This window comes from Halictus rubicundus, chromosome 7 (assembly GCF_050948215.1).
Source record: "Halictus rubicundus isolate RS-2024b chromosome 7, iyHalRubi1_principal, whole genome shotgun sequence".
In the NCBI taxonomy this organism is placed as follows: Eukaryota; Metazoa; Arthropoda; class Insecta; order Hymenoptera; family Halictidae; genus Halictus; species Halictus rubicundus.
Window position 1 is genome coordinate 18556662 of NC_135155.1, and position 24523 is coordinate 18581184.

The 24523-nt window shown below is 41.7% G+C and overlaps 1 protein-coding gene and 1 long non-coding RNA gene across 3 annotated transcripts in view; both read right to left on the bottom strand.

Annotated features, from left to right (window-relative positions):
* Window positions 1-24523, bottom strand: part of Mamo (zinc finger protein 628-like) — a 110187-nt gene that overhangs the window by 5311 nt on the left and 80353 nt on the right. The window lies entirely within an intron of this gene.
* On the bottom strand, window positions 3421-4148 carry LOC143355809 (uncharacterized). Its single transcript, XR_013082562.1, has 2 exons — window positions 3967-4148; window positions 3421-3553 (listed from the first exon to the last, which is right to left on the bottom strand). It is a non-coding gene; the product is annotated as an uncharacterized LOC143355809 (long non-coding RNA).

A 24523-nucleotide genomic window follows, 5' to 3' on the forward strand; every position in this document is an offset into this window, starting at 1 on the left:
TCCGCAATTCAGCGATCGCTTAGGGTAGTCAGGTCCGCGCGACAGGTGTCCCGATTGTCGCTCCGCGTGTACGCAGCCTAATAACGCGCATTCGCTAGGGGAAAGTTTATAAAGTTCGGGTACCCGAAACTGTAGTCGGGCCGGATCGGGCCGGGTTTACACTGTTCGCGTACCCGAAGCTGCGGTCGGACAGAGTCGAGTGGATCCCAAAAATTGGTAATCACACGAGTATAACGCTTCTCCATGACCTTGCTAGTCTTGCATTTTTCGGTGTAGCCGCAGGTTGCAAACTATCCCGGCTTGACCCGACCCGATCCGACCCGAGACTCAAGTAGCCGCACACCCCCAGCGTGCACGCGTTTCTCGCGTTCTTCGTGGTCCGTTTTGCAGCTGGTGGGGACGATCGAACCGCGGGAATCGCAGAGGTGCAAGCCGCAAAGGTGAGACGCAAAGCTTTCTTTTCGGAGCAGCGTTATCCAGTTCGTCCCGACTGTTTCGTTCGGATGCACCGTCGATCGGGCGTTCGGTAACGTTCTCGATCGGCGAACGATCGTGTCGCAATCCACGAGGTGGAGTAAATCACGAAAACGAGACGCACCGGTATTCGTACGCGATAGTGTGCCCGCCGCGGCACGGAGATCGCACTTCGATAGTTTAGCGTACGTGTCCTATCGTGACGCATAGTATCTGAGATCAGCAAGGTCGGACCAGAGAGCTCCGAGTGTCACGCGATATTCCGCGGATACAGGGTGCCCGCGAAGTAACCGAACCGAACCGAACCGAACCGAATCGAATCGAACCGACCGCGGAAACCGATTTTCCACCGTGATCGAAGTTGTTCGGAACGGAGTTTCTATTATGCAGCTCGTTGATGCTCGGCTGATGATGTAAAACGGTGTAATAGACGAGGGATCGCGGTTGGCAATCTGTGGCCACCGAAAATTTGAACAGGAAATTGGAAGTCAGAGGGAACCGTTGATCGTAGCATCCGAATTTTCCGGTTTCCGGAAGTAATGGTAATTTTAGAGGAATCGTTGGTTGCCCGGATTATGCTTTGCTTGTACAGTTATGTCCCGATGTAGGGTGCCCTGTACAGTGAATGAACATTGTTCAACGATAAAATAACATTAGCGATGCCCTCTTCGCGGTGGAACTAAAAATAATTGGAAATAATGGGAAACAAAAACGGTTTGTCGTTCGGTATCGTTTGGAAATTTTATCGACTCGAGGAACGTTAATTTTTATAATAGATATTTTTATTGAACAAAATTCCTTCAGAACGCAACGATTTCACTCTGCAAATACTAAAATTTGATGAAACGATGATGAAAATTGATAAAATTGTTTTCTCAGAAGAATCAGAAAATCTTGGCGATAACTGGTCTCAAGTATTTTTGTCACCCTATACAACAGCAATACTACACTTGTTATTGAGAAATTTTCCATGCAATACATTTTCGCGCATTTATGCTGGCCTGTGATATTTGTGAGTTAGATTAGAATTTTTTAACGAGATGAGGATAAATGAAAGCGGTCCGGAAAACCAATTTCTCTGGCTCTGCCATTGATTTTAAACACTTGTTCTAGAAGAATATAGATATATTCTTTATTTGCTCATCCGGAGACTCAAAAATTAATAGCATATTTGAAAATAATGATTATTACAACAGTCGAAAAGAATACGATGTTACTTGCGAAAGTGGCGTAATTTTAAACTCACGAAATCACGAGTTCAACTATGGATGTATAATTTTTCAAATTAACATATCTCGCTAATAAATTGAAAATAAATTCTCCAATTTATCATTTCAACAACATATTTAGAGTCACCACAAACCACATTTACAATTCTTTAAAAATGTCAAAAGTCTATACAATCTAAAACGGGTTGAATAAAAATGTAATACAGTTAAGGGCCCGGTAGATAAGGTAGAGTGCCTACATTACCGTCAAAAAATGGTTTTACGTGCCTCAAGTTTCCGTACCTATATAACAATATTTTATCACTTTCGCAACGACGCAAAGTTTTCGACGGAGCGTCAAGGAATGCAGAATGACGCGTTAATAACAGACGATACCGAATGGTGTCCGTAAAAATCTGGTTTTTTACGTCACACAGGCTCAGGTGGAACGTCGCGAACAACGGCTGAAATATTAATCGCGGGCCTCGATGGGATATCGACGCGAACCGTACGTGACATTACACGCGTTCTTTCCACGTCCCGTGAAAACGTTCTCGAAGAACTCGTCGACTGGCCGAGAAACGAGTCGGAACACGTACGACCAGATAAATCCTTCGAACATCCTAACTTTAGCTGTCCCCGCAATATTTTCGGATCCAATTCGGGAATGTTCTTGTTATTGCATGATCTCGTATACTATGCGTCGGACCTTTCTATTTTCGCGTACATTTCCTCGGAAAATATATGCAGGAAAGCAAACGCTACAGTTGACGCCGTCAAAAACTGTTTGTACTGTTCGTGCCTCGCAAGAAATCTCTCGAAACGGTACAGGGACAAGAGGAGTCTATTGTTCCGCTCTCCCCACCCTTGACGCTCCTATAGTGTCACTGGCACTGACGTCACACGCTACATAGTATGCGCGAGCGCTCGAGCCAATAGAATAGCTGGGGCCGAGAATGCGTGCGAAACGAGCCACGCCCCCTCCACTTTGACCAATCGGCCCCGCATTCCTTTGACGGGACTTCTTGCGGGGCACGCGAAGTACATATTTCACTCTATCAACCATACTCGTCGACCTTGTTAACGCTATCCTCTTCTCAGAAACACTAGAATCGATCTCAAAGATAAAACACATTAGTCCACTACTTTACAAGTTTCCTACTCTCCTCGGTTAATTTTAAATAAGGCGACTTCCCTGTATTTTACCGTGCACGCTTATCACTATTTCTGGCGTGCAGAATTTCGCATTTTCGTTTCTCGCTTCCGGTGCGATAGGGACAATTATGTTGGTCTATTCTCGATCGATCTTTTCTTTCTTTTTTGCCAAAAGTTCGAACATCGAATCTCACGAGTTTACAGTTTCCAGAAAGGACGTCCGAATTTTCCGCGAGTGTTTCAGCGAATTTTCGCGAAACCGCAATCTCCGAGCAGCAAGCTTCCGGCGGGGATAACGAGTATCCGCGAACGCGGATGCGTCTCGCGCGCAAAAGAAACCTCGTGAACGTTAAGATGGCCGCGATCGAGGCGAATCAGCTGCCGCCTGGTATTTTCGACAACGTTATTTTCTTCCTGGTCTCATTAAAATCTCTACAGCGTTACTCGATAATCAAGCGTTCTGGACGTCAAGTGCTGGGCGTCGAAGGTGTACACTGACGAGGGAAGCTCACGGACCGACATCCATTTTGTTGTGCTTTCGCGAAATGGTAGCCCATGTGTCCCTGTTTACACGCGTAAAATATTCGGTACTTAAGATATAAACAACTAAAATTGCATACCCATTCGTACATCACAGGGTATCCTGAAATTTATGTACGTCCTTGGAAGGGGCGATCCCCGAGGTCATTCGAAGTAACTTTTTCCTTTGCGAAAATCTTCTCCGCGGCTTCGTTAAGGAGTTATTATCGAAAAACGCGGACCAATCACGGCGCGGCTACGGCGGACGGATTCCAAGCTCAGCCAATGCCAACGCCCCTCTCACCGGGACTTGCGAGCCGGAATCCGACCGCTGTAGTCGCGCTGTGATTGGTCCGTGGTTTTTCGTTGATAACTTCTTAACAAAGCCTCGTAGAACATTTTCGCAAAGGAAAAAGTTACTTCGAATGACCTCGAGAATCGCTCCTTTCAAGAAAATGCAACATTTCCGGACACCGTGTAGACATCTCCCTCTGTATCAGTGTCCGGGCCAAGTAGCAAGAACCTCATTAGGTCCCATTATTTTTCTTAATCTCGAATGTCCTTGTTTTCCAATGCGGAGAAGTTATTGCATAACGATTATACAGGGGACACTGATACAAAGCCACCCGAATAATTTGTCGAGACAGGACGAAATATTTCAGACGAAAATTGTTCGGTTTCGAGGGTTCCATTGCACGGTGTATAGAACTTTTTCTTTTCAGGGGGAACCACTTAGAAGATCTGAAGGTCAACATAATTTCTTCGAAATGGAAACATTTATTTTTGGACACCTATGACTGGGTAACCCTCTTGGAGGTCATGAACGTACAGAAGAAGATAGAAATTCATTGTGAACACTTATGAAATGAAACATTTGTATGGGAATATTTACGAAATTCTCGCTGTTGGAAAGTATCGAGCATCATAGTATTTTGCATATGTCAACAAGGATATGTACACGTGCTACCGTCCCGTGAAACCGCAACGAAATCGAAGTCGGGCAATCCGTGTTCTTCCCTCGTGAATTGTTAGTCAGAAACGGCGGGGGGCTCGGTGGGGTTGATTCGTGGGGTTGGTGGAGGGGGTGGAGGGGGTTGGGGGCGTCATCGATTTTGCGACAGAGAAATTCGAGGAGGGTACGCGGGGGGCGTCGTGTCCGCGCCGTCCACGCATCTGCAAAGCAAAAATCTAAAAGTCTCTGGTTGGCACACAAAACGAAACGATGTAGTATCATGTGCGGGGCCACCGTTCGCGGCCGTGGTCGCGCGGGGTCCCGCGCGGCTCGTTACAAGTATGAAAAATATCCCGGCTTGGTTAATACCGTTTAAAAAAGTTATTGCATTTGAGTAACCTATCTTGTATAGGTACATCTCTTTATCGTTATATTGTACAAATATTGTTGTAAGTTGGTACAAACGTTACTGTAGAAAACATAACAACTCGTAGGTTCTTCCGTCATCTTTCTCTTTTTGCGTGTGTGTGTTATTTTCAATTGTCATATCGTTCGCACTACCTACCATTCTCACTATCTCTTTCATTCTCTCTCTCTCTCTCTCTCTCCCTCTCTCTCTTTCGTTTCTCGCAAACACGAACACATACGCTCGATCTCTGTCGATCTCGTTCGCGCACACTCTCGTCTCTCTTCTTCTTCTTCTTCTTCTTCTTCAACATCATCTTCTTCTTCTTCTTTCGCTCATTGTATGTACGGAAAGCTTAGTTAAATGTTATACAATCTGTTTAGTACTATGCGAGATTCCGATCTACAGGGTGGCTTTCAACGTATCTGAACACTGCATTGCTCGTGTTGTCTCTGTGTGTGGGTCTGTCCGTGTGTGTGTGTACGCGCGCGCGCGCGCGTGTGTGTATACGATCTGCGAGTTCCCGGAGCAAACAAGAAAGAACTTGGATGCGAATGGATTTTGTCGACAGGACCGGAATATGCGAATCCCGCGAATTTTCGAAAGGAGGACGACCGATCGATGGTAACCCGAAGAATTTTCTCCGAAACTGTGAGAAATCGAAATCGTTCTAATCGAAAGTTTCCCGTTTCTTTCGATATTTCCGTCGCTCGGTTAGATAATCGATGGACAGCGAAATTCCTCGTCTTAATAGAAGGTATCCGCGGTTTCCATGAAATATTAATGAAGTACTCAGACAAAGTACTCAGACGCGGATGAGAATCGAGACGACTTTCATTGCGACGTTATTAAACTCGCGAGAGACGTTTTAAGTAACTTCCAGCCGAAGGGATTTACGGTTACGTCGGGCATTCGTGGATCTTGAACGAGGTGCTTACTAAGTACGGTAAAACTGCGGTCTTGCATATATTCTCCCCCCCCCCCCCTCCCCTCTCGACCGAGCGAGTCGATAATTGCGGAACAGGATGCGCGATCACTGAAATATGCGACGGCCGAATCATTCCCGGTACCCTTAGCTTTCGCAACGTTCGCTTTTGAGAGGGAATCGGGCGACGTCGACGTCGACGTTTATCGGACCCGCCTCTCCTCTTACGACTGTTCTTTAAACGCCCCGCATGGCCGCACGCGCGCCATTATTAGATAATTGTCACTTTGTCCTCGTAATTCAATATCTTTTCGGGAACGTAACGCGAGCAACCGCGAGCGCTCGATAGCAACGCCCACCCCACCCCCCTCCCCCCAGAAAACGGTGAAAGACTTCCGAGATTTTAATTCCGCGCTACCAGCACGAACCATTATGGCTGTAATACCATTGTCGTGCAACCGAGAAATTTCTCCGAAACGGTTCCCGATTCTGTTCCAGCTTGTTCAACCGTTTGTCTTCTGTACCCGTGAATCCTGCATGTGGGCCAACATATTATTGCCTCGATCGTTCGATCGTTCGATCAGTATGTGATCACCAAAAGAAAAAGTGATTAGCTGGAATTTGCTACGACAGAAATATTAAACGAGTCGAGCGTATTGTTTTCGACCTACTGACATTATCGAAGGAAGAAAGAGCTTCCTAAGTAGCTCCTCCTTTCTGTAACAGACACAACATTTGAACCACGAGACTCGTCAAAACCACGGATTCTAAATTGTTTAATTTACCATTATCGAGATTATGATGAAAATCGCTGAAGACTGAATAAGTACTGAATAAACACTTTTGGTACTCCGTAGATCCGGTGTTGATTAAAACTTGTCGTTTAATCTCTGTCCGTTATTTTCTGATGGAAAAGTTCGACTAGTACCAAAGAGAAAAATATGATTTCGAAGTAACAATTAAAAATGAGAACAGATTCCGCGCGTGGAACAGGAAAAGATCTGTCGATTTAATTTCTGTCTGATTTCGTCTATTCACGGGGAAATTAATTTTCATTCGACCGGGTTTATTTTTGGCGACGAACGATCATGCATCGCGCGCCGTTTGTGCCCGAACTGGTTATACAAGGATTTACTTTCGTTATTAATGAAGGCTGGACAGATTCGCCGATACGGATCAGAATTCTATGGACTATATTAAATTCAACGTAGAACAATACACGATTCAACGGAAAATTTGCTTTCCGACCGATTTAATGCGATATTTCTAGTTGCCCCATTGGTTCACGCGTCTTCGTTTCAATAAATTTTCTACGTTTATAATCTCACGCCGCGCTTAATAAGACACTCAATCTTTCTAAACAGTTTCGTGAATATTCAATGAAACGGCCATTTGTTGTGTGGCCGATAATTGATAACGGCAATAAACGCTCTAAATCAGCTGGTTAGCAAATAAAATTGCCAATAAAGTTAAATCACTCCGTGTAGCATAAATTCCCGAATTTGCGCGGTGAAATTACAATAGGAAATAATGTATTGTCGATTTTCATATTGAAATTAGACTTTTATATTCGAAATATAGAGAACAACGATATTTAAGAAAACGGGTGACAATTCGATTCTACTGCAACGATATAGAGGAGATAAAAGAAGAGCCTTGTAAAAAATACAAATTTCGCGGTTCGTTTTTAGCTCTATTTTCACGTTTGAAAACGTTATAAAATTATTCACAGTTACGCATCCCTTTAGAAAGGTAATTCTCCAGTTCCGGAACTGGACAGAGTGGCATGAAGAAAGTTGAAGGGTTAGAGTGTTATTTGCCACATCATGCAACGCTTGCCGCCACGCTCGTGGGCATTAAATAATAATAGAAACCTGCTTAATGTCAATGGGCATATCGCCTACTTGATATCATGAATAAATATAAAAGTAGTCCCAAGCCATCAAATTGCAATAATCAAAATGAACAAATAACAGAAACGAGACAAATATTTTTACAAAAAACTGTTATTTAGGGGAGCTGCACGCGTCATGATATCAGTTGGCCACTTCTGAAATATGAGATGTACATAATAAATCGGGGCAAATAAATTTTTTTCTTGAAATATTAAAATTAAATGACGCTATAGTTTGACTTGCGTACTCTTTCGAAAATGTTTTTGCCAACTTCCGTCCAAGTTACATGAATAAAACGGTGTGCCGAACAATGATTTCGGCGTCAGCGAGAAATCTGTCGAATTGCACAAAAAGTGACCTCGACGTGCGAACGGGAAAGAAACGTACAAGCTTCAACCACACAGACTTCAGAAGACTTGCTATAACACAGGATGTCTACAATTGTCACGATTGAAATTCTTCTAAAAAATCGAAACAAAACTCCGCCATTTTCGTAGGGGCGAAGCGGGGGTGTCTGTGAAATTCGCAATCGCAACTCAACTCGAAAATCTGAAACCCCTCTACCGTCTAAAAGACCATCTTTAAATTCCCAAGAAAGATCACAACAAAATGGAGAAACTCTTCTAAAAATCGAAACAAAACGCCACAATCTTCGTAGGGGCAAAACGGGGGAGTCTGTCAAATTCGCAATCGCAACTCAACTCGAAAATCTGAAACCCCTCTAGCATCTATAAGACCATCTAAAAATCGAAAAGTCACCCTCTAAATTCCCAAGAAAAATCACAACAAAATGGCGAAACTCTTGTAAAAAATCGAAACAAAACGCCACAATCTTCGTAGGGGCGAAACGGGGGTGAAAATCTGAAACCCCTCCACCATCTAAAAGTCGAAAAATCGCCCTCCAAATTCCCAAGAAAACAAAATGGCGAAACATTCGCGGTAGGTGGATGACTCGCCTGGCGGCTTCTACGGTGAAATTCGTATCGAAACTGGAAAGTCGAGAGAAGTCTAGGAAATTCCCGGTGGGGTTGCTCGAAACTCGTCTCGCGATAAATCTGGAGGTTCCGTTGGGGAACGCGGCGAGGTGCGAACAGGGGCGGCTTGCTCGCGATCCTTCGACAACTTTCCCAAGGTTAGGCTCTAACTTTTCTGTAGGTAAAAGTCGGGGCGCGCATACGCGACGATAAACCGGGTCGTCGAATGGGATAGACGTAGGAACGTGTCACCGGGTGACCCGCTCCGCAAACTCGGAAACGCGCGTCGCCCCCGAACTGGGGTAGTAGGAACAGTGTGACGGCATGATCGGTCGCGCGGGGGTGGTAGGCGTAGGCCTAACACCCACACACCCACCTGCCAAGGGAGAGAGACCGCACACATCCCTCCACACCGTCAACCTTGCTGCGGGGGTTGTACGTGTCGGGTCGAGGGTAGAAGCACTAACAAGCGTTCGCATGTCGATACAGTCGAGGACAAAATTCGAAAGAGCTCTCCGGGCCCTCCTTCGATTACGCAACCCTGACGTTATGCAACGACGCTCTGGCACGTTTCCTCTTACAGTCGGGAAAACAGAGTGCATCTGAAATCTCGCGCCCAAACTTGTCAATTGCACTTCCAAACTTCGAAAGTACACCGACCAGCAAATATATTAACAATATTAAATTAGTCCCCACGATTTTTCAGCCCCTTCGGCTGGTCGGACAGAAAAGTCCTTCGAACCAAATCAGTATTTAACCGACGAGAAATTGCAATTTTTTAAATCGATTTTCAACAAAAAAAAAATCAAGGTCGTATCTTTTAACGGATCTGGGTATTTTTAATTTCGTAATATTGTAGGCGACGTCGAAACGAATTCAACGACCTGCTGTACGATGACTTTCAGATGACCTTGAAAGATAATATCGCCATGAATCAATTGCCGGAATAGTTGAAATGTTTCGACGGTAGGTAATAGCAATGCCTCGCATTCAGAGGTAAACAAATGAACAGTTATATAATGTTTTACAAATGTAAGGATTCGAAGCGATGTTTACACAGTTTTGCACGTATCGGCAGAAACGGGAAATGAAATTGTCGACAAACAGTGATAGCCATCTGTAGTGAGACACGTTTAGACTGGTGTTTACACAGTTTCTTTCCTATTTGAAAGCTGACACGCGTAAGTCAAGACGAAACCACTTAGTGCAGATGAAAGAAACAGTATCGTTTCATTGTGCGATGAAGGTTTTTCACTAACGGAAAATTGCAGTAAGATGTGGTGTAAGTCGTACGATGGTTGCGAGAATAAAGAAAAGGTAGTGTGTCAACTTCTTCAAGAAACCGCGACTTGTTTCTGACAAAGCTGCATGTGAAATTGCACATCGTCTTCGGTCTGAAAGTCATGAAACTCGAAAAATCGCGGCTCAAGACGTTGCAGTAAATGCAAGTGAATGGACCATTCGCCACTCCTTGAAGAGAATCGGGTTGAAAGCTGAAGAAAAGAAACGCAAACCGGCTCTTTCGGACCAAAATATTAAACTGTGAAAAAAAAATTTGCTCGTACATACAAAGAGTGGAGAACAAAAGATTGGAAAAGAGTTGTATGGCCTGATGATACAAAAATTAATAGATTTGAATCTGATGGAAGTAGCATGAAACAAACTATGAAGTTCGGGGGTGGCTGAATTATGTGTTAGGGTTGTTTTACTCGTAAGGGTGTTGGTCCCTTAGTTCGGATAGAAGGTATCATGTGCAAAGAGGATTATTTAAATATTTTGCAAAATAATTTACCCTCTGTTGTTAATTCTATCGAATTTGCTGAAGATGAAGCACATTTACGGCGGACTCAGGTTTTCGAAAAATTAAATCATATGCCACGTAATACAATAATTAAATTAGAGCCTGTTTTCAACTATTACGGGATACGGACAAATTAGTGTAACGATTGTTAATGTAAATTACGTTGGCGGTTTCGCTATAAATCATTTGGTAGCACTGTACGACCATGGAGTATACTTTCACAAATAATTATCTGATAAGACGGAGAATACGTAGACGCGAAACAATTAACCCAATTAATGGTGAAACGATGAGCCCATTAACGGCGAAATAATTAACCCAGTTAATGTCCAACTCATCTTTAGAATCTCAGATAATAGAAGCTGCGCATTCTCGTATTCAAAATGTACTGTTGACAACGTAATCGAGAAGCACCTAACAGTCGAGATAAACGACGCTCTGCTGGAAATCTCCGATTATCCCGCGTGACATAATGGCCGTTAGGTTTAAAAAGGTAAGCACGTGCTGGCCGCAGATATAAATAAATTGTCACTAGCCCCGCGCATTCGATAGAACGATTTTAATTACTGGACTTTCTAGGAACCTTTGCAAACAGGAAAGATGTACTTTTTCCAAATCTTGTCATATTATTTTCGACTTGATCAAATTATTAAATAGGAAATTCATTTAACGCCTGTCTTTTACAATTGACTTAGATCATTTTTCTTTTACACGAACATCCACAGTCTAGTTGTGCATTAAAAACTACCAAAACCACACAAAAACTCACACTATCACATTCTGAGAGTCAACTAACAAATTATTTTACCACATTTCCTGATTCAAAAGGCGTTCGTGAATTTGTTAGTTAGCTGTCTGTGCTATACACTGCATAATCCCCTGATTCCCTTGAACTTGCAAAATGTTAAACCGTTGTTAATTCATAAAATTACTTATAGATCATTCGATTTAAAATGATCATTCAATTTTTGTAAATTTCAATTTCAATTTTCAATTTATGAGCATTGAAACCTGATTCGTCAAAACTATCGAGCTACGTACTGACATCTTTTTAATTAGCAAATCAACTTCACTGGATGCTACAAAATGATATAAGTACTCGATTACTTCATTGTTAACGCGACCATTCTCTCGGACGAAAGGCAAGAGATTAATATGAGAGGTAAGAATGTCTCTGAATACTTTTTCCAAATTAGCGTGAATTCGCTGACCAAGAAGAATATGTGACCAGTAAATCATGAAGTGTGAAGCGGTTTTGAAATTAGTCGGCCACAATTAAACGACGGGAAAGAGTTATCGCTGATCGCTACCTACATGTTAATTTCCATTCTCACGCGCGTATCAGCGAAGCGAATAATTCGTTTGATATTTAATTTATCTTCCGTGTTCGGAGATACGGATTCAGCGGATAAATTATACACACTTTGCAGCGACGTCCCTTCCCATTTTCCTTTTCCCCCGCGGAATATAGTTCTACATTTCATGCAAACGTTTTTATCGGCCGATTCAAGAGACATCGAGAGAGGGATTTCAGGAATAAATGAATATTAAGATATTCTTGCGGCGCGACGCGGCGGTGCGAGCGTAAGAATCGATATAATCCAGTTCGCGAGCATTTCGAACGTGATTTAATTATTCACGCCTCCCATCAGCGAATGTGACGCGACTAATTCGCCGAGTTTAAATTACCCACACGTTTAAATTATCGAGTCGCGCAACCGAAGTCCTCGTTCTTCGTCTTCGGGGATGATTCGAACGCGTTTGCAATTATCTGTCACGATTCCGACGATTTTTATTTATTTTTATTACCTCCCGCAAACTTTTCTAACGCGTCGGACAAATGCAGGTAACATGGAACAGCGTAATGCACAACAAAAAAAGTGACGAACTCTGAAGATAATTATGCCTTATTAGTTCCGCAGAGGTAATAAATAATTAACAATTGAACGCCAGTTGAATCAGATAGTCGAATCGGAGGATATTAATTTTCTAAGGGACCCAATTACTGCGCCTAATATGTTTATTTTTAAAGCATAATGAATATTGAAAAAGAGATATTGTAATTTTTTCATTAAAATCAGTTAAATGTGTTGTATATCTCTTTCTTAATATTCATTCTGCTTTAAAAATAAGTATAACTAATACAGGCACAGTAATTGGGTCCCTTACGTTTGTTCCGAACTGTTCAGAAATAGTTTATCGTTAACATTACGTTCGCCTAGTAAAATTCGTAATTTCTCGTGGAAGCACGTGCACACCGAATACGGAACACGCGTGAGTTTTAATTAAAACTTGTTGATTGGTCATGATCGGCAAGAAGAAGGAAAGAAGAATCAGAAATTTGGTTGAAATTCTAGTCGAGTCCCGTTCCAAAATATTTTTTCCGTACATTCGTTATTAACCCTTTGCACTCGAAGCTATTTTAACTCGAGAACGAAACATTTCCTCCGACCTGAAATATTTTTGTTCATGTTATACGTACGAAAATGGTGCATTTATTCAGCACAATACTGAAGTGTTTAGTAGTTTATTAAATACAAACAAATTCAATACCGCACAAAATATTTTGACTAATGATACAATAATATTTAGTGGCGCTTTACAGTCGCCATTCGAGTGCCAAGGGTTAACTAAAAAGTTGCAATATTTCCCTGGCCCACGAAATCACGTGTTCCATATTACCAAGCTAAATAATTATTTGAATAATCGTTACAGATAGTAGGCAACTCCAGGGCCGTAAATCGTATCGCTTCGTGGACCGAAACACGACATTAAAAACTGTGCAGAACACTGTAGGTCTGATCTTTATCGCGATAAAGAGCTACTAAACAAGCCCGCGCGGCCACTTATTTCCTGCGAGCCTAATGCTTTGTGTGTTTAATTATGCCAGCGGCGGTGAGAAAGAAACGTTACATTAAAGAGCAACCAATGATCCGACGGTGGGTGGGTGGGCGGCCGGTGTCACGTTTTTCGTTCGTGCAGTCCCGCAATGAAGTTTCGCAAAATCTGATCACATTAGCCGGTTAGGGGGTGGTGGGAGCCTCGTCCGAGGCGAATCAACGTCCAGCGAATTTTGTCCGAGACTGTATGTAGGTCGCATAGGTGGGAGAGAGTCGCGTTGTATCGGTGCACGTGTAGGCGTGCCGGCCTACGCTTGGAATTGCGCAGGTGGGCGTGACTTGGGGCGGCGCCAGGTGAATACACCCCTGACCTCGGTATCCGCAAAGTCCACGCGTGACTCCGGACATATATCGGCTCCCGATTCGCCAAGCCGGTCCGAGACGTGCGGTAAGAATCATCGATAGTCTTCCGTGACCCTAAACACAAGTCGCTTCCTCCATTCCTACGGGTCACTTGTCCCATTCCCTCGTTTTCCACCTAATGCACTTTCATGCTCTCCTCTTCCCTCTTCCCTCTTCCGTCAGCCGAAGACGTTCGCGGCGGAGGCGTTTTAATCAATACCTATCAGGTGTAGAAACTTTTCTCGATTAGCTTCCCACAATCGTTACAGTTTCAAGTGGCGCGACAACCATGGCGAATTACGCTGCCCCAATATTGAAATTTCCGATATGAATCTGCTCTTACAGTGTTACTTATAACGTTCTAATATTGCACGAAATTACCGATTTTTAACGGTAAACGAACAGTTAAGTTTAGGGTATAACAACACTCTGGACAATAGTCCCTCCGAGGTCCCCGGAGAAAAATAATTAGATAAATTGGGAATTTAAGCGAAAAAATTATTAAATTGTACGAGATCGATGGGTCTCGGAATTAGTAACAGTTAAATTTACGATATAACAACACTCTGGACAATAGTTCCCCCGAGCTCCCCGAAGAAAAATATTTAGAAAAATTGGAAATTTAAGCGAAAAAATTGTTAAATTTTGCAAAATCGATAGGTCTCGGAATTAGTAACAGTTTTTACGATATAACAACACTCTGGACAATAGCCCCTCCGAGGTCCCCGGAGGAAAATAATTAGATAAATTGGGAATTTAAGCGAAAAAATTATTAAATTGTACGAGATCGATGGGTCTCGGAATTAGTAACAGTTAAATTTACGATATAACAACACTCTGGACAATAGTTCCTCCTCGGTCCTCGGATAATTAGAGAAATTGGAAATTTAAGCGAAAAAATTGTTAAATTGTACGAGATAGATGGGTCTCGGCATTAGTAACAGTTAAATTTACGATATAACAACACTCTGGACAATAGTTCCTCCTCGGTCCTCGGATGATTAGAGAAATTGGAAATTTAAGCGAAAAAATTGTTAAATTGTGCAAAATGTATCAGTCTCTGGAGTACAATGCATGGAATCGGGAATTTCGTGTTTGCAACGCTCGCGGATAGTGGCGAACTGACTGCAAGGATGTTTTTAGTTCGCTGATACAGATTCACTTTACCGTCGAGTTTGAAACGCTTTCGAACTTCTTCGACAACTTCATGGTTGAAATCCCGGGGTTACAGGAAACTATTCCGTTTCCTTCATACTACATTATTTGAGAAACCTTCTCTGTTGTTCCGATAGTCGCAGCTGCGAGTATGTTGTCAAAAGATTCACGGTTTAAATCTTTGAAATTTTCTGTAAATTCACGGAGTAAATCACGCTAATCGTCGTTAACGGTTCGAGAACTAACGGTAAGAGCCAGTTTTGTGGAAATAACGTCGAACTTCGAGAATACTTCAGGATTTTTATGGAAAATACATATTATCAGCACCAATCTTAAGAAACTTTTTTCTGCTTCGTTAGAAGCAGATCAAATTTTCATTCTTTCTGTAATAATTTGAACGGAATATATTCGGAATAAATGAATGCATTTTCCTACTTCAAATTGCATTCACTCGTTCCTGCAATAAACGCATAAAATCCGCAGTCTGGTAATAACATTTGCGTGCGTAAGAATTGCATGTTTAATATGAATAAATGTGCTAAGGAACTTTTGCTACACAGGGTGTACTAAAATACATGAAAATTCTCCTATCCTGCTTCTGCTTTACCAATAATTCTTCTGATAAACTTCTTCAACGAATTGTTTCTAAACAACTTTGCAACAATGCTCTATTGCGTGCACGCTTGCAGTGTTTCCGAATCAGCAATTCCTGCAATATAGAAAGTGAATTGCACAGTTTTCAGATAATAAGTCTGTCGTGTCTACGAGAACTCAGTTTACAAAAACAAAAAGAGATCATTGAAAGACAAACCCGACTACAACTTCAGCTCTTTATTATTATACTGAAACCACCAGTGGAGTAATGCCCGTACGATCTGGTACACCCTGTTAAACATCAACTTCAACAAATGACACCGAATTAACCAAACAATGTTTATACAGTTCTCTATCTAGTCCAGCGCTCTCGAAAGACCATCTAACCAGCGTTCAAAGAACAATCGTCCGAGCTCATCGTGAACTTCGCCTCAGTATTAATAAAATCAATGAAACTCCTCACACGATATGTATCCTCCCTGTATTTTGTCCGCCATCTTACGATCTCGTCTGATCCACGAATGGCCAAACAAGTGCAACGTTTGCCCGAACAATTACTCGTTTCATATTCATTCATCTTTCAAACCTCGTTTAGATTAGGCGACTTTCGGTCAGACAATTCAGTTGATCGTAGAGTGGCCAGATCAAGACTTGTTCCCCCACTCTAATTTCCCCTTCTACGGCGCCATTACCCCACTCTTCCCGGTCACGTGACGCGTTTCGTCACGTGACTAATTCGGTACCGACAGAGAGGGGGTAACCGTACTCCCCTCGATTGCATGGCGGAAGTGGAGTGGGGGAACGAGACTTGATCTGGCGATGCAGAAGGCTCCCTTGAAAAATTGTCTTCCGGTTAAAAGACAAGCGGGGAAGCTCTATCGATCGACATCCTCCAGGTCACGTAATTCCATCGAGTTCGATCCTGCTTCGCTGGTGGTGAGGATCGATCTCGTATGATCCGCGGGGATTCTTGCAAACATACCGGAAGTAAGTTCCGACCAAAGACATCCGACCGACCTGTTCCCCGGTCGTTCTCCAGCACACGTGTATTTCGACCGAAAGCGTAAAAGCGCAATCACCTATCGCGACATCGAATGACCTAGCGTGCCCGTCGCTGAATGACCTTCATCGTCGGCTATGATCTTCATCGTGCTCTACAGCGTTTGTTTTTATCGCCGAAAGGAGAGAAGCATGCGACATACTACGGTATTAATACGCCTTGGTTATCGCGAACGCGAAGCCCATCGATCGAGGAGAATCGACGCTGATTCAGGTTCTACTCTTCAGGTTCCCGCGCGATGATGATCCCGTGGCGAAGCGGCGCGCGTGAGATGTAATGAAACACGATTGCAACGGTACTCGCGTAGTATAAAAGCTCGGAAATGTCTCCCGTGAATGTGAGTTATGCAATCGGTTCGGTTTTTCTCTTTTTTTTTTTCTTTTTTCATTTTGGTCGAAACGCGGTGTTCCCAGGGTCGACGTTAGTCACGGGGGTGGATTGATCGGCTGGATCCCTCCGGTTCGCGAGGAGGATCCACTCTTGAGCACCAAGGGGATTTCCGCGGACCGTCGCCGACAAAATGTCGCCATTTTGCGGAAAATCGCGCCGGTCGCGGCGCCGACAAGATGGCGGCTCGTCCGCCCGGAGACGCAACAAGACGAGGAACGATGGGTCGTACGTATAAAACCAAGCGAAAGCTCTCGCTGCTGATCTTCGAAGCGAATACTTGGCTCGGTGTGCATAACGGATCCTTACTAGAACCGGTATCTACTGAATTTTCGGCCAAAAACAACAACTTTCTGCATTGATTGCGAGAAACAGAAGTTTCACGCAAAATTGTCTCATCTCTTAAACATTTTGATAAGCTGGAGATGATGCTGGAGAATGTTGTTATATTCTTCCAATATTTTTACCGTTTTGTGCGTCGTCTGCTCGTGTATTAAATTAAATCTACTTGTAAATTAAATAACTTTCTTCAAATATTTAGCTAAAGTAACAGTTGCACGGTAAATTAGAGACTACATTAAATAGCTCAGAATTTGTTCTGATTTCTTCAAATATAATCATTAAAAATTAATCCCTGAAAGACTGATAGACATTCTCAAAAGTGTTCTAAGTGCATGAGGATAACTAAACCCTCCTTTATATCACTGTCTAATCTGCTCATTCCGTACATTATTTATTCCTTTGTATTATGAGGAGTTTCGTCATTGCATTTACCTTGATCGTTAACGGAAATACTCTCCAAAAGCACGAGTAATTACAACGATAGACACTTATTTGATCGAATCACTTTTGCCTGAGTAGTATGAAAATTTTCCAATGTTTCCTGCTTAGCAATATTGTATCGCTCTGTGTTGACCTAACTCGGGCCTAGCACCAGCAAAAGATTATGCACAAGAGATCTGGTATTTGCTTCGACTTCTACATAATGCTCGAAGCATTTACTTGTCTTTATGCATTACGACCCAATTATTTGACTGTCGGTGGCGCGATTTTCAAACCGGAATCGCCGCGCGTATGTATGCCTGTATGCGTGTAGCCGTGTGTTCGTGTGTGTCCTATGTACTCGTGTCCGCTAACGTCGGCCCTGCATGTGCGGCGTGACTTCGAAAATCGTACAAAAACACGGATCACAGTAAAATAATAGAGCATTCGTGCCCAATGTACAAACAATAAAGTATTATAGTATCTACCTAAAAATGTTCGTCAACATGTCTTTCATTGCGCTAGGTTGTCCCTCGGTTTTTTTCCTTTTTTCTTTTACATCGTTTCTCTCTTGTTTCACAATTCTCTGATCCTAAACGTTATCATAATGTCAATAATTATGATTATGTGTCCCCGTAGTTTAATGCCTATGCATCATTTACGTGTGGTTCTATGTGATACCATTATATGTATATTATATATATTTATACGTATATGCGCTAGCGTCATATATATAATATAATATAATGAAGTTTATTTACTTTTTTTATTTTTTTTATCCACTTAGCTTAGATATACTCATACCTATAGGTAATTTTTTTTAGTTACGTTAGTTTTTTTTTTCCCCTATTCACAATGTTCGTCTATGTCGATACGCCGATGTATACAATAATTCTATGTTAATGTATCACTAGCATAGTCAATGTATGTATATAATATATATATAATATATATATCATAGAATAATATCTCTATGTGTGTTGTATGTATTTACAGAGCCTCGCTTTCTCCTTTTTTTTCTTATTGTTTGTATAGTACACTCGTGTTCTCTTTCATTCTCTTTCTCTCTGTATAATATATATATATATATATAATATATATATATATATATTGCATTATGTACTAAACTATTAAAATACTAGTATAAATATCTCTTGACATATAATATATATATAATATATATATATACTTTTTCATATATATATATGTATTTATTTATTTATTTATAGTGTAGCGTGATTAGCGGAGCCGAAGAAATGGTGTTAACTTTTCCCGGTTATTACTCTCTCTCTCTCTCTTCCTCTCTCTCTTCTTCGTTTCTTTCACAAAAAACGATATAATTGTATAATATATGCAGCGCGATGTCATTCCAACGTCTCCGCGAAGTTTTCATATTCTGCATCATCCCCTATACTCCGTTCATACTTCCACCGCCTTTACCAAAGTCTTTCTTTCTCTTTCCATACGCTTTCTATTCTCTATCACTCTCTCTCTCTCAAACACACATACACACACACACACACACTCTTTCGCTCCCTCATTCTTTCTCTCACTCATTCTCTCTCCCTCTCTCTCCCTCTCTCTCTCCCTCTCACTCTCCATCTCGTTCTTTGTTTATACAATTATTGCTATTGGATTCATTGCATAGTAGGTTCTCCCTTGTGAACTGATATTACTCGTCATTTTTCTTCTTTTTATATTTTCCCTCTCCCACACTTCCCTTCTCTATCCGAAACGGCTCTCTCACGGTTTCTAACTGAATTAAACCGGCCTACGCTTCCTATCCACGACCCGCCGATCGTGACCGAACGCGATACTATTTTATTATTTTTTTCTGTTTTCAATTATAGAAGAGAAGATGTCGAGCGAGCCTTCCGACGATACTTGTCCGGCTTCGAGTTCGTTTACACTTTTTGTTTTACAATCGCGCCACTTCTCTGACCCTCCCCGGGAACGAAGGGAGCCGTCGCTCTGCCTCGCGCTGGAAAATAATTCCTTTGGTAATCGCTATTTATAACAAATATATATATATATGTATTATATATTATATATTATATATTGCGTAATATGCACCGTGACAGATTCTGTGCCTCCTCCTCGAGCAGACGAGGCTCCCTCCCCTCTCCCGAAAATGAAACGTTATAGAAAAGTTGTCGGGTTTCTCGGAAAATTGTGACGTTTTTTTGTACTTTGTAGTTTACATGCGCGCGTTTGCGTGTGCGTGTGGCTATCGTTCCCTCTCTCTCTCTTTCTCTCTCTCTCTCTCGTTACTAAAAAGTGTCGGCTGAAAAATGACAGAATTTTCCGAAGAAACGTGCATACTTAACGGAAATGTTCGTGGTCCCGGTAAACGAAGATTGTACAGAGCTCGGCGAGGGACCAATTATCAACAAATAGCGTGACATTTTCGCAGATCGGCGTTCGTGCAGGTGAAATCATATACATGTACAGAAGAGGGTCAAACAAGTGTGGAGAAGGCCTACTCGCGCAGACGAACGATCGCAATTGTTGAGCACCAAGTATTAACAATTAACTACGCTGTCCCTGAAATCCTCTAAATAAAATTTTATCAATAAATACGTCATCTAATAAATCACATTTCGTTCAGCCGGTATCATTCCCCTCTGCTGTCCCTCGAAAATTAATATTGTAGAGCATCCGATGCATTCTGGAGCTTAGGATCGTTCACGTTCCTTTTTTTTTTTTTTTTGGTTTTTCCGACAGAGGTCACGCGAATCGCATAAAAATTACAAGGCCCGCGCGGTTCGCGGGATCGAACTTTCAACCGTATATTGTCCGTATTACTTCGTCGCCCGAATTGCCGAGCCGCAGAACGCATTTTGCAATATTAATTGTCGTGATTCGCGATATTACGGTCGCGCGATCGCCGCGTACACTGTCGCGAATAATTCATTCGTGTTCGGGAACGGCGTCGACAGACCCCTTCGAATTTCTGCATCATGCTTCGCACCCGAAACGATCCGTTCGTGTCCAAGCGAAAAACCAAAACACAACGAAAGCGGCGTTCGTCACGTTTCGAAAGTAACTCCGGCCTCCTTAATCGCTAATTACCGAGCAGGTACCCCAACATTTTGAGGAGAATCCCAAAAATTTGCGACCAATACGAGTACGACGCTTTTTCATGACCTTCCAATCTGATTTTACCGTTTAACCCTTTGCACTCGGCGCTATTTTCATTCTAAAACTAAATTTTTCTTCCGTCTTAGAATATTTTCATTTTATTCATACGAAACTGATCCGATTTCCACATACAATATTTAAATGTTTAGTGATCTATTAAATACGTATTTTGTAATGTAACAAATATTTTGTAATATTTTTCGTAATTTCTTTGAAATAATGCCACAACAATTTCTAGTGGTGCTTCGGAGTCACCACTCGAGTGCTAAGGGTTAACACTCAATCTACCACGGCCGGTCAAAATGGCCGTTCCAGATATTCGATTTTACTCAAATTGTAAAAGTGCTTTCGTGGGAAATAAATATATTTAGGAGAGAATGTATTACAATACGAACCGCAGAAAATCCAACTAAATTCAATCTCGTCAATTTCATAAGACAACATGTAGTTGCTTTTAAGGCTCGGTAGGTTCAGCGTTAACTTTTCGGGAGCCCGACCAATAATTTCGCGTGTACAGCCACAGTAATTACCGAAGAAACAGGCGGGAGACTTTCGCGCGAATAAAAATAAATGAACGTCGGTCTCGTTTCGCGGTCTCCGCGAAGCATCCAGCGAAAAGGTTTCGCGCGAACAACCATCGTTCGAGGAAACTGAATAACCGCAATTGTTACGTCAGCATGGAACAAGATTCGGATCGAACGTTCGACAGATGGCCCCGGGAATCCCGGCTCTGATACGAGTACCCCTTTCCCCGTGTCTCTCAGTCAGTCTCCTATTTAAAATCTAAAATATATCGAGCCTGCCGAGGACCCACCTGTCGAGGCGTACCGATCGCGTCATCGTCGATTCGACCCGGACCCTCGGATCGGCCGATCTTCTCTTCCATGAGCAAACTATGTACCTTGTTATCGGCGCGACTGCCTAGCCGAGCGATGCATCTCTCGCCTCGTTTAAAACGTAACGCTTATACTTAGTCTTAGCTACTCGCTATTGTTCTGTCTCGCGCGGTTCTCTCCCCATTTTAACAGCGACGGTTCATCCAGCGCCAGGGGCCGAAGGGTGTGGGCGTCGCGGCCGTCCCGACGCCTAATCATAGGAACACATTGTCTAGATCCGATCCGCACCCCACCGCGATTTTCTGCCCCGAGATCGCTGTCGATTCAAAACAAGATTAAGACCGCCTCGGCGATCGATTCGCGACACCGCCGCGATTTTTATTAATAAGTGCGGTAATAATTTGGTAGGTTAAGAGCGGAGCAAGGGATCGTACGGAGGTAGGTAACTGAATTTGTAACCCGGAGGGGATCGAATAAACTATTCATTCATGTAGTAATAATTTGCCAGGAACGCGTTTTTATGTAGGGTTTGCTGATTTCAGTGTTAATGAAAATATTAATCTCTTTGTTGAGGGATTTAGTGGGAGTGTAATAGTAATTACTGTATTTAGTGTAAGAGTAATATTTCTGTTGGCTTTCGCTTCGGGTATTTTTTGGTTCGTGCGTCTCGCTGATAGTGTCCACATTCTGGGATCAATATGGCCGTCGTTGGTGAAATATCGAACGTGTTTGTACAATGGCGGGGAGTCTATGAATGTTGGGTGAATATTTTGGAGCGATTTATTGAGATTGGAAAATCAAAATTTGGGACAGGACGTAAATTCTAATCTTTCGTATAATATGATGAAGTAATGAAACGTGCTGAAATTCTGGGTCGTCGGGCAAACCAGAGGCAAAAAAAAAAAGGATCGATCGGGAGCATAGTCGATTAATAATTTGCGGGAGCACCGGCGCGGCCCGGCGTGGTATTTCTATTAAATCGAAGTGAAAATTTAATTCAACGACAAACATTGTCCCTTCGCGAGACTGTATATTATGAAATTAGAGTGAACGGAAGTGAAATGTTAAATAAATCAGGTTCTTTTCGCGACAAGGGAAAGTCGCGCCGGATGCATTAATAAAATTGATCAAAATTAGTTACGGTGCCGTGGTTTCCAATTTTGTAATTAATGAATCACCCGCTGCTTTGCAACGGGACTTTGAAACGTTGCCAGAGCATTTTCGGCTCTGGCGACTAGGTTCTTGCTACAGTTTCCAATTTAATATAGAAGATAGTATTAATTAATACGTAATAATATATATTAACAAGCAAAACCGCATACATTTCTGCGCACGCGTAATGATATCGCATTTCACAAATTGGAATCTCCCATTAATGAACGTTTCGACTAAAAGAGTTAAATATTAATGGGAATCGTTACATTCAATTTGATACGAAAATTTCAATCGTCGCGGAGAGCTATCTAACTTACTTTTTCATTCCGGTATGTAAAATATTTTATTTTTATTTGTGATTCGTATCAGCAAATGTAAAATACGGCGAAAAATTGTTGCAGGTAAATAAGTATTGAGAATAGTGTTGACAATAAAATTGAGAAGAGTGTTTTACAACGTTTAACGCGTACAATTTAAAACACCGGAAATATTAAAATAATTTAATAACATGGATATACTATTATCAAATTGTTGAAACGATTCGACGAAAGAATAATACATCTATCCGGTTCCTGCCTCTTGTAATTAATGCAGAAAACGTTCATTTTGCATAAAGATCCGCAGTCTAATAATTCCGCGAAGTTATCTCTTCTGATATTTTATGCAAAACTATATTTTCTCAAACCATGCAACTATTCATTTCACGTGTACTAATTCCCAGCTGCAAATTACAATTACAAAGAATGTATACTTCGATTTTTCGTTCTCTAACGCAAATTACCGTTTCGCATTCGATCAGCCATTTCGTGTATAGCAATTTTTTCAACCGATTTGCAAGATTCTACATCGACAAGATCGGTATACCAATTCTTCTATCAAATAAATTTTTCGTATCTATGCTCCCTACTTTTCCGTGCCTACACAAACTACTGTTTCGATTTCAATAAAAATTAGCAATTTTCCGGGGACCAAAAATAACAGTTATTCTAAAATTATCTACGATAAAAATCATTGATAAAAAGTTGATTATTGTTGAAATTCAAGATGATCTACACAAAATATAAAGAAAAAAATTCGAAGAAAATTTGAAGATTTTTATACTTTTTGGTTACAAATAACAGTTATCAGTGTCCAAAAATTGGATCTTAGCGATCTTATCTTGGTTATTAGCGATCGAAATAAATTTCTCTCATTGATAACTGTTATAAGTGATGGAAATAAGTTTCTCTTCATTAAGGATTATTTATACTCTTTTTGGTTCTAACAGTTATGGCCCCTGGTTCGTACTGTTTCCCTTCTAACGTAAATTACCGTTCCGCTTTCAATCAGCTATTTTATACTGATTAACTTTTACTTCTGTTCAGCAATTTGTGTTCAGTAATTTTTACTTCTGATTTGCAACGCAGGACCTCAAGAAACTCAGTAAATATTCCGTATGTTGTTAATATTAACACGTTCGCTGCCGAGCGACATTTTCAAAAACGGTTCCACCACGCCACCACAGTTTAATTCATTAATTGCAAAATAGAAATACAAAACATGTATTTACGGGGAAAAAATTGTTGATACCTTCAAAGAACATGAAAATACTAGCGCCTAAATAGAAAATACTATAAACACAAACTTCGACCTAGGAGATAACTCGTTGTTGGCAGCGAACGTGTCAACGGAAATAAACCGTTGTGTTCTATTTATTCTCTTCACTTTGTAATTATTAGCACCAAATCTTTATCATTGAATCGAAAAATGTTGTATTATCACGTTTTATGTAAAACTAGCCAAGTGTGTTTACGACGGCGCGTGTGAATCGACGTGCGGAACAGCGGGCTGACATTTATCGAGAATAATCGTGCAGAGTCGAGGAAAAAAAAAATGGTTCCAC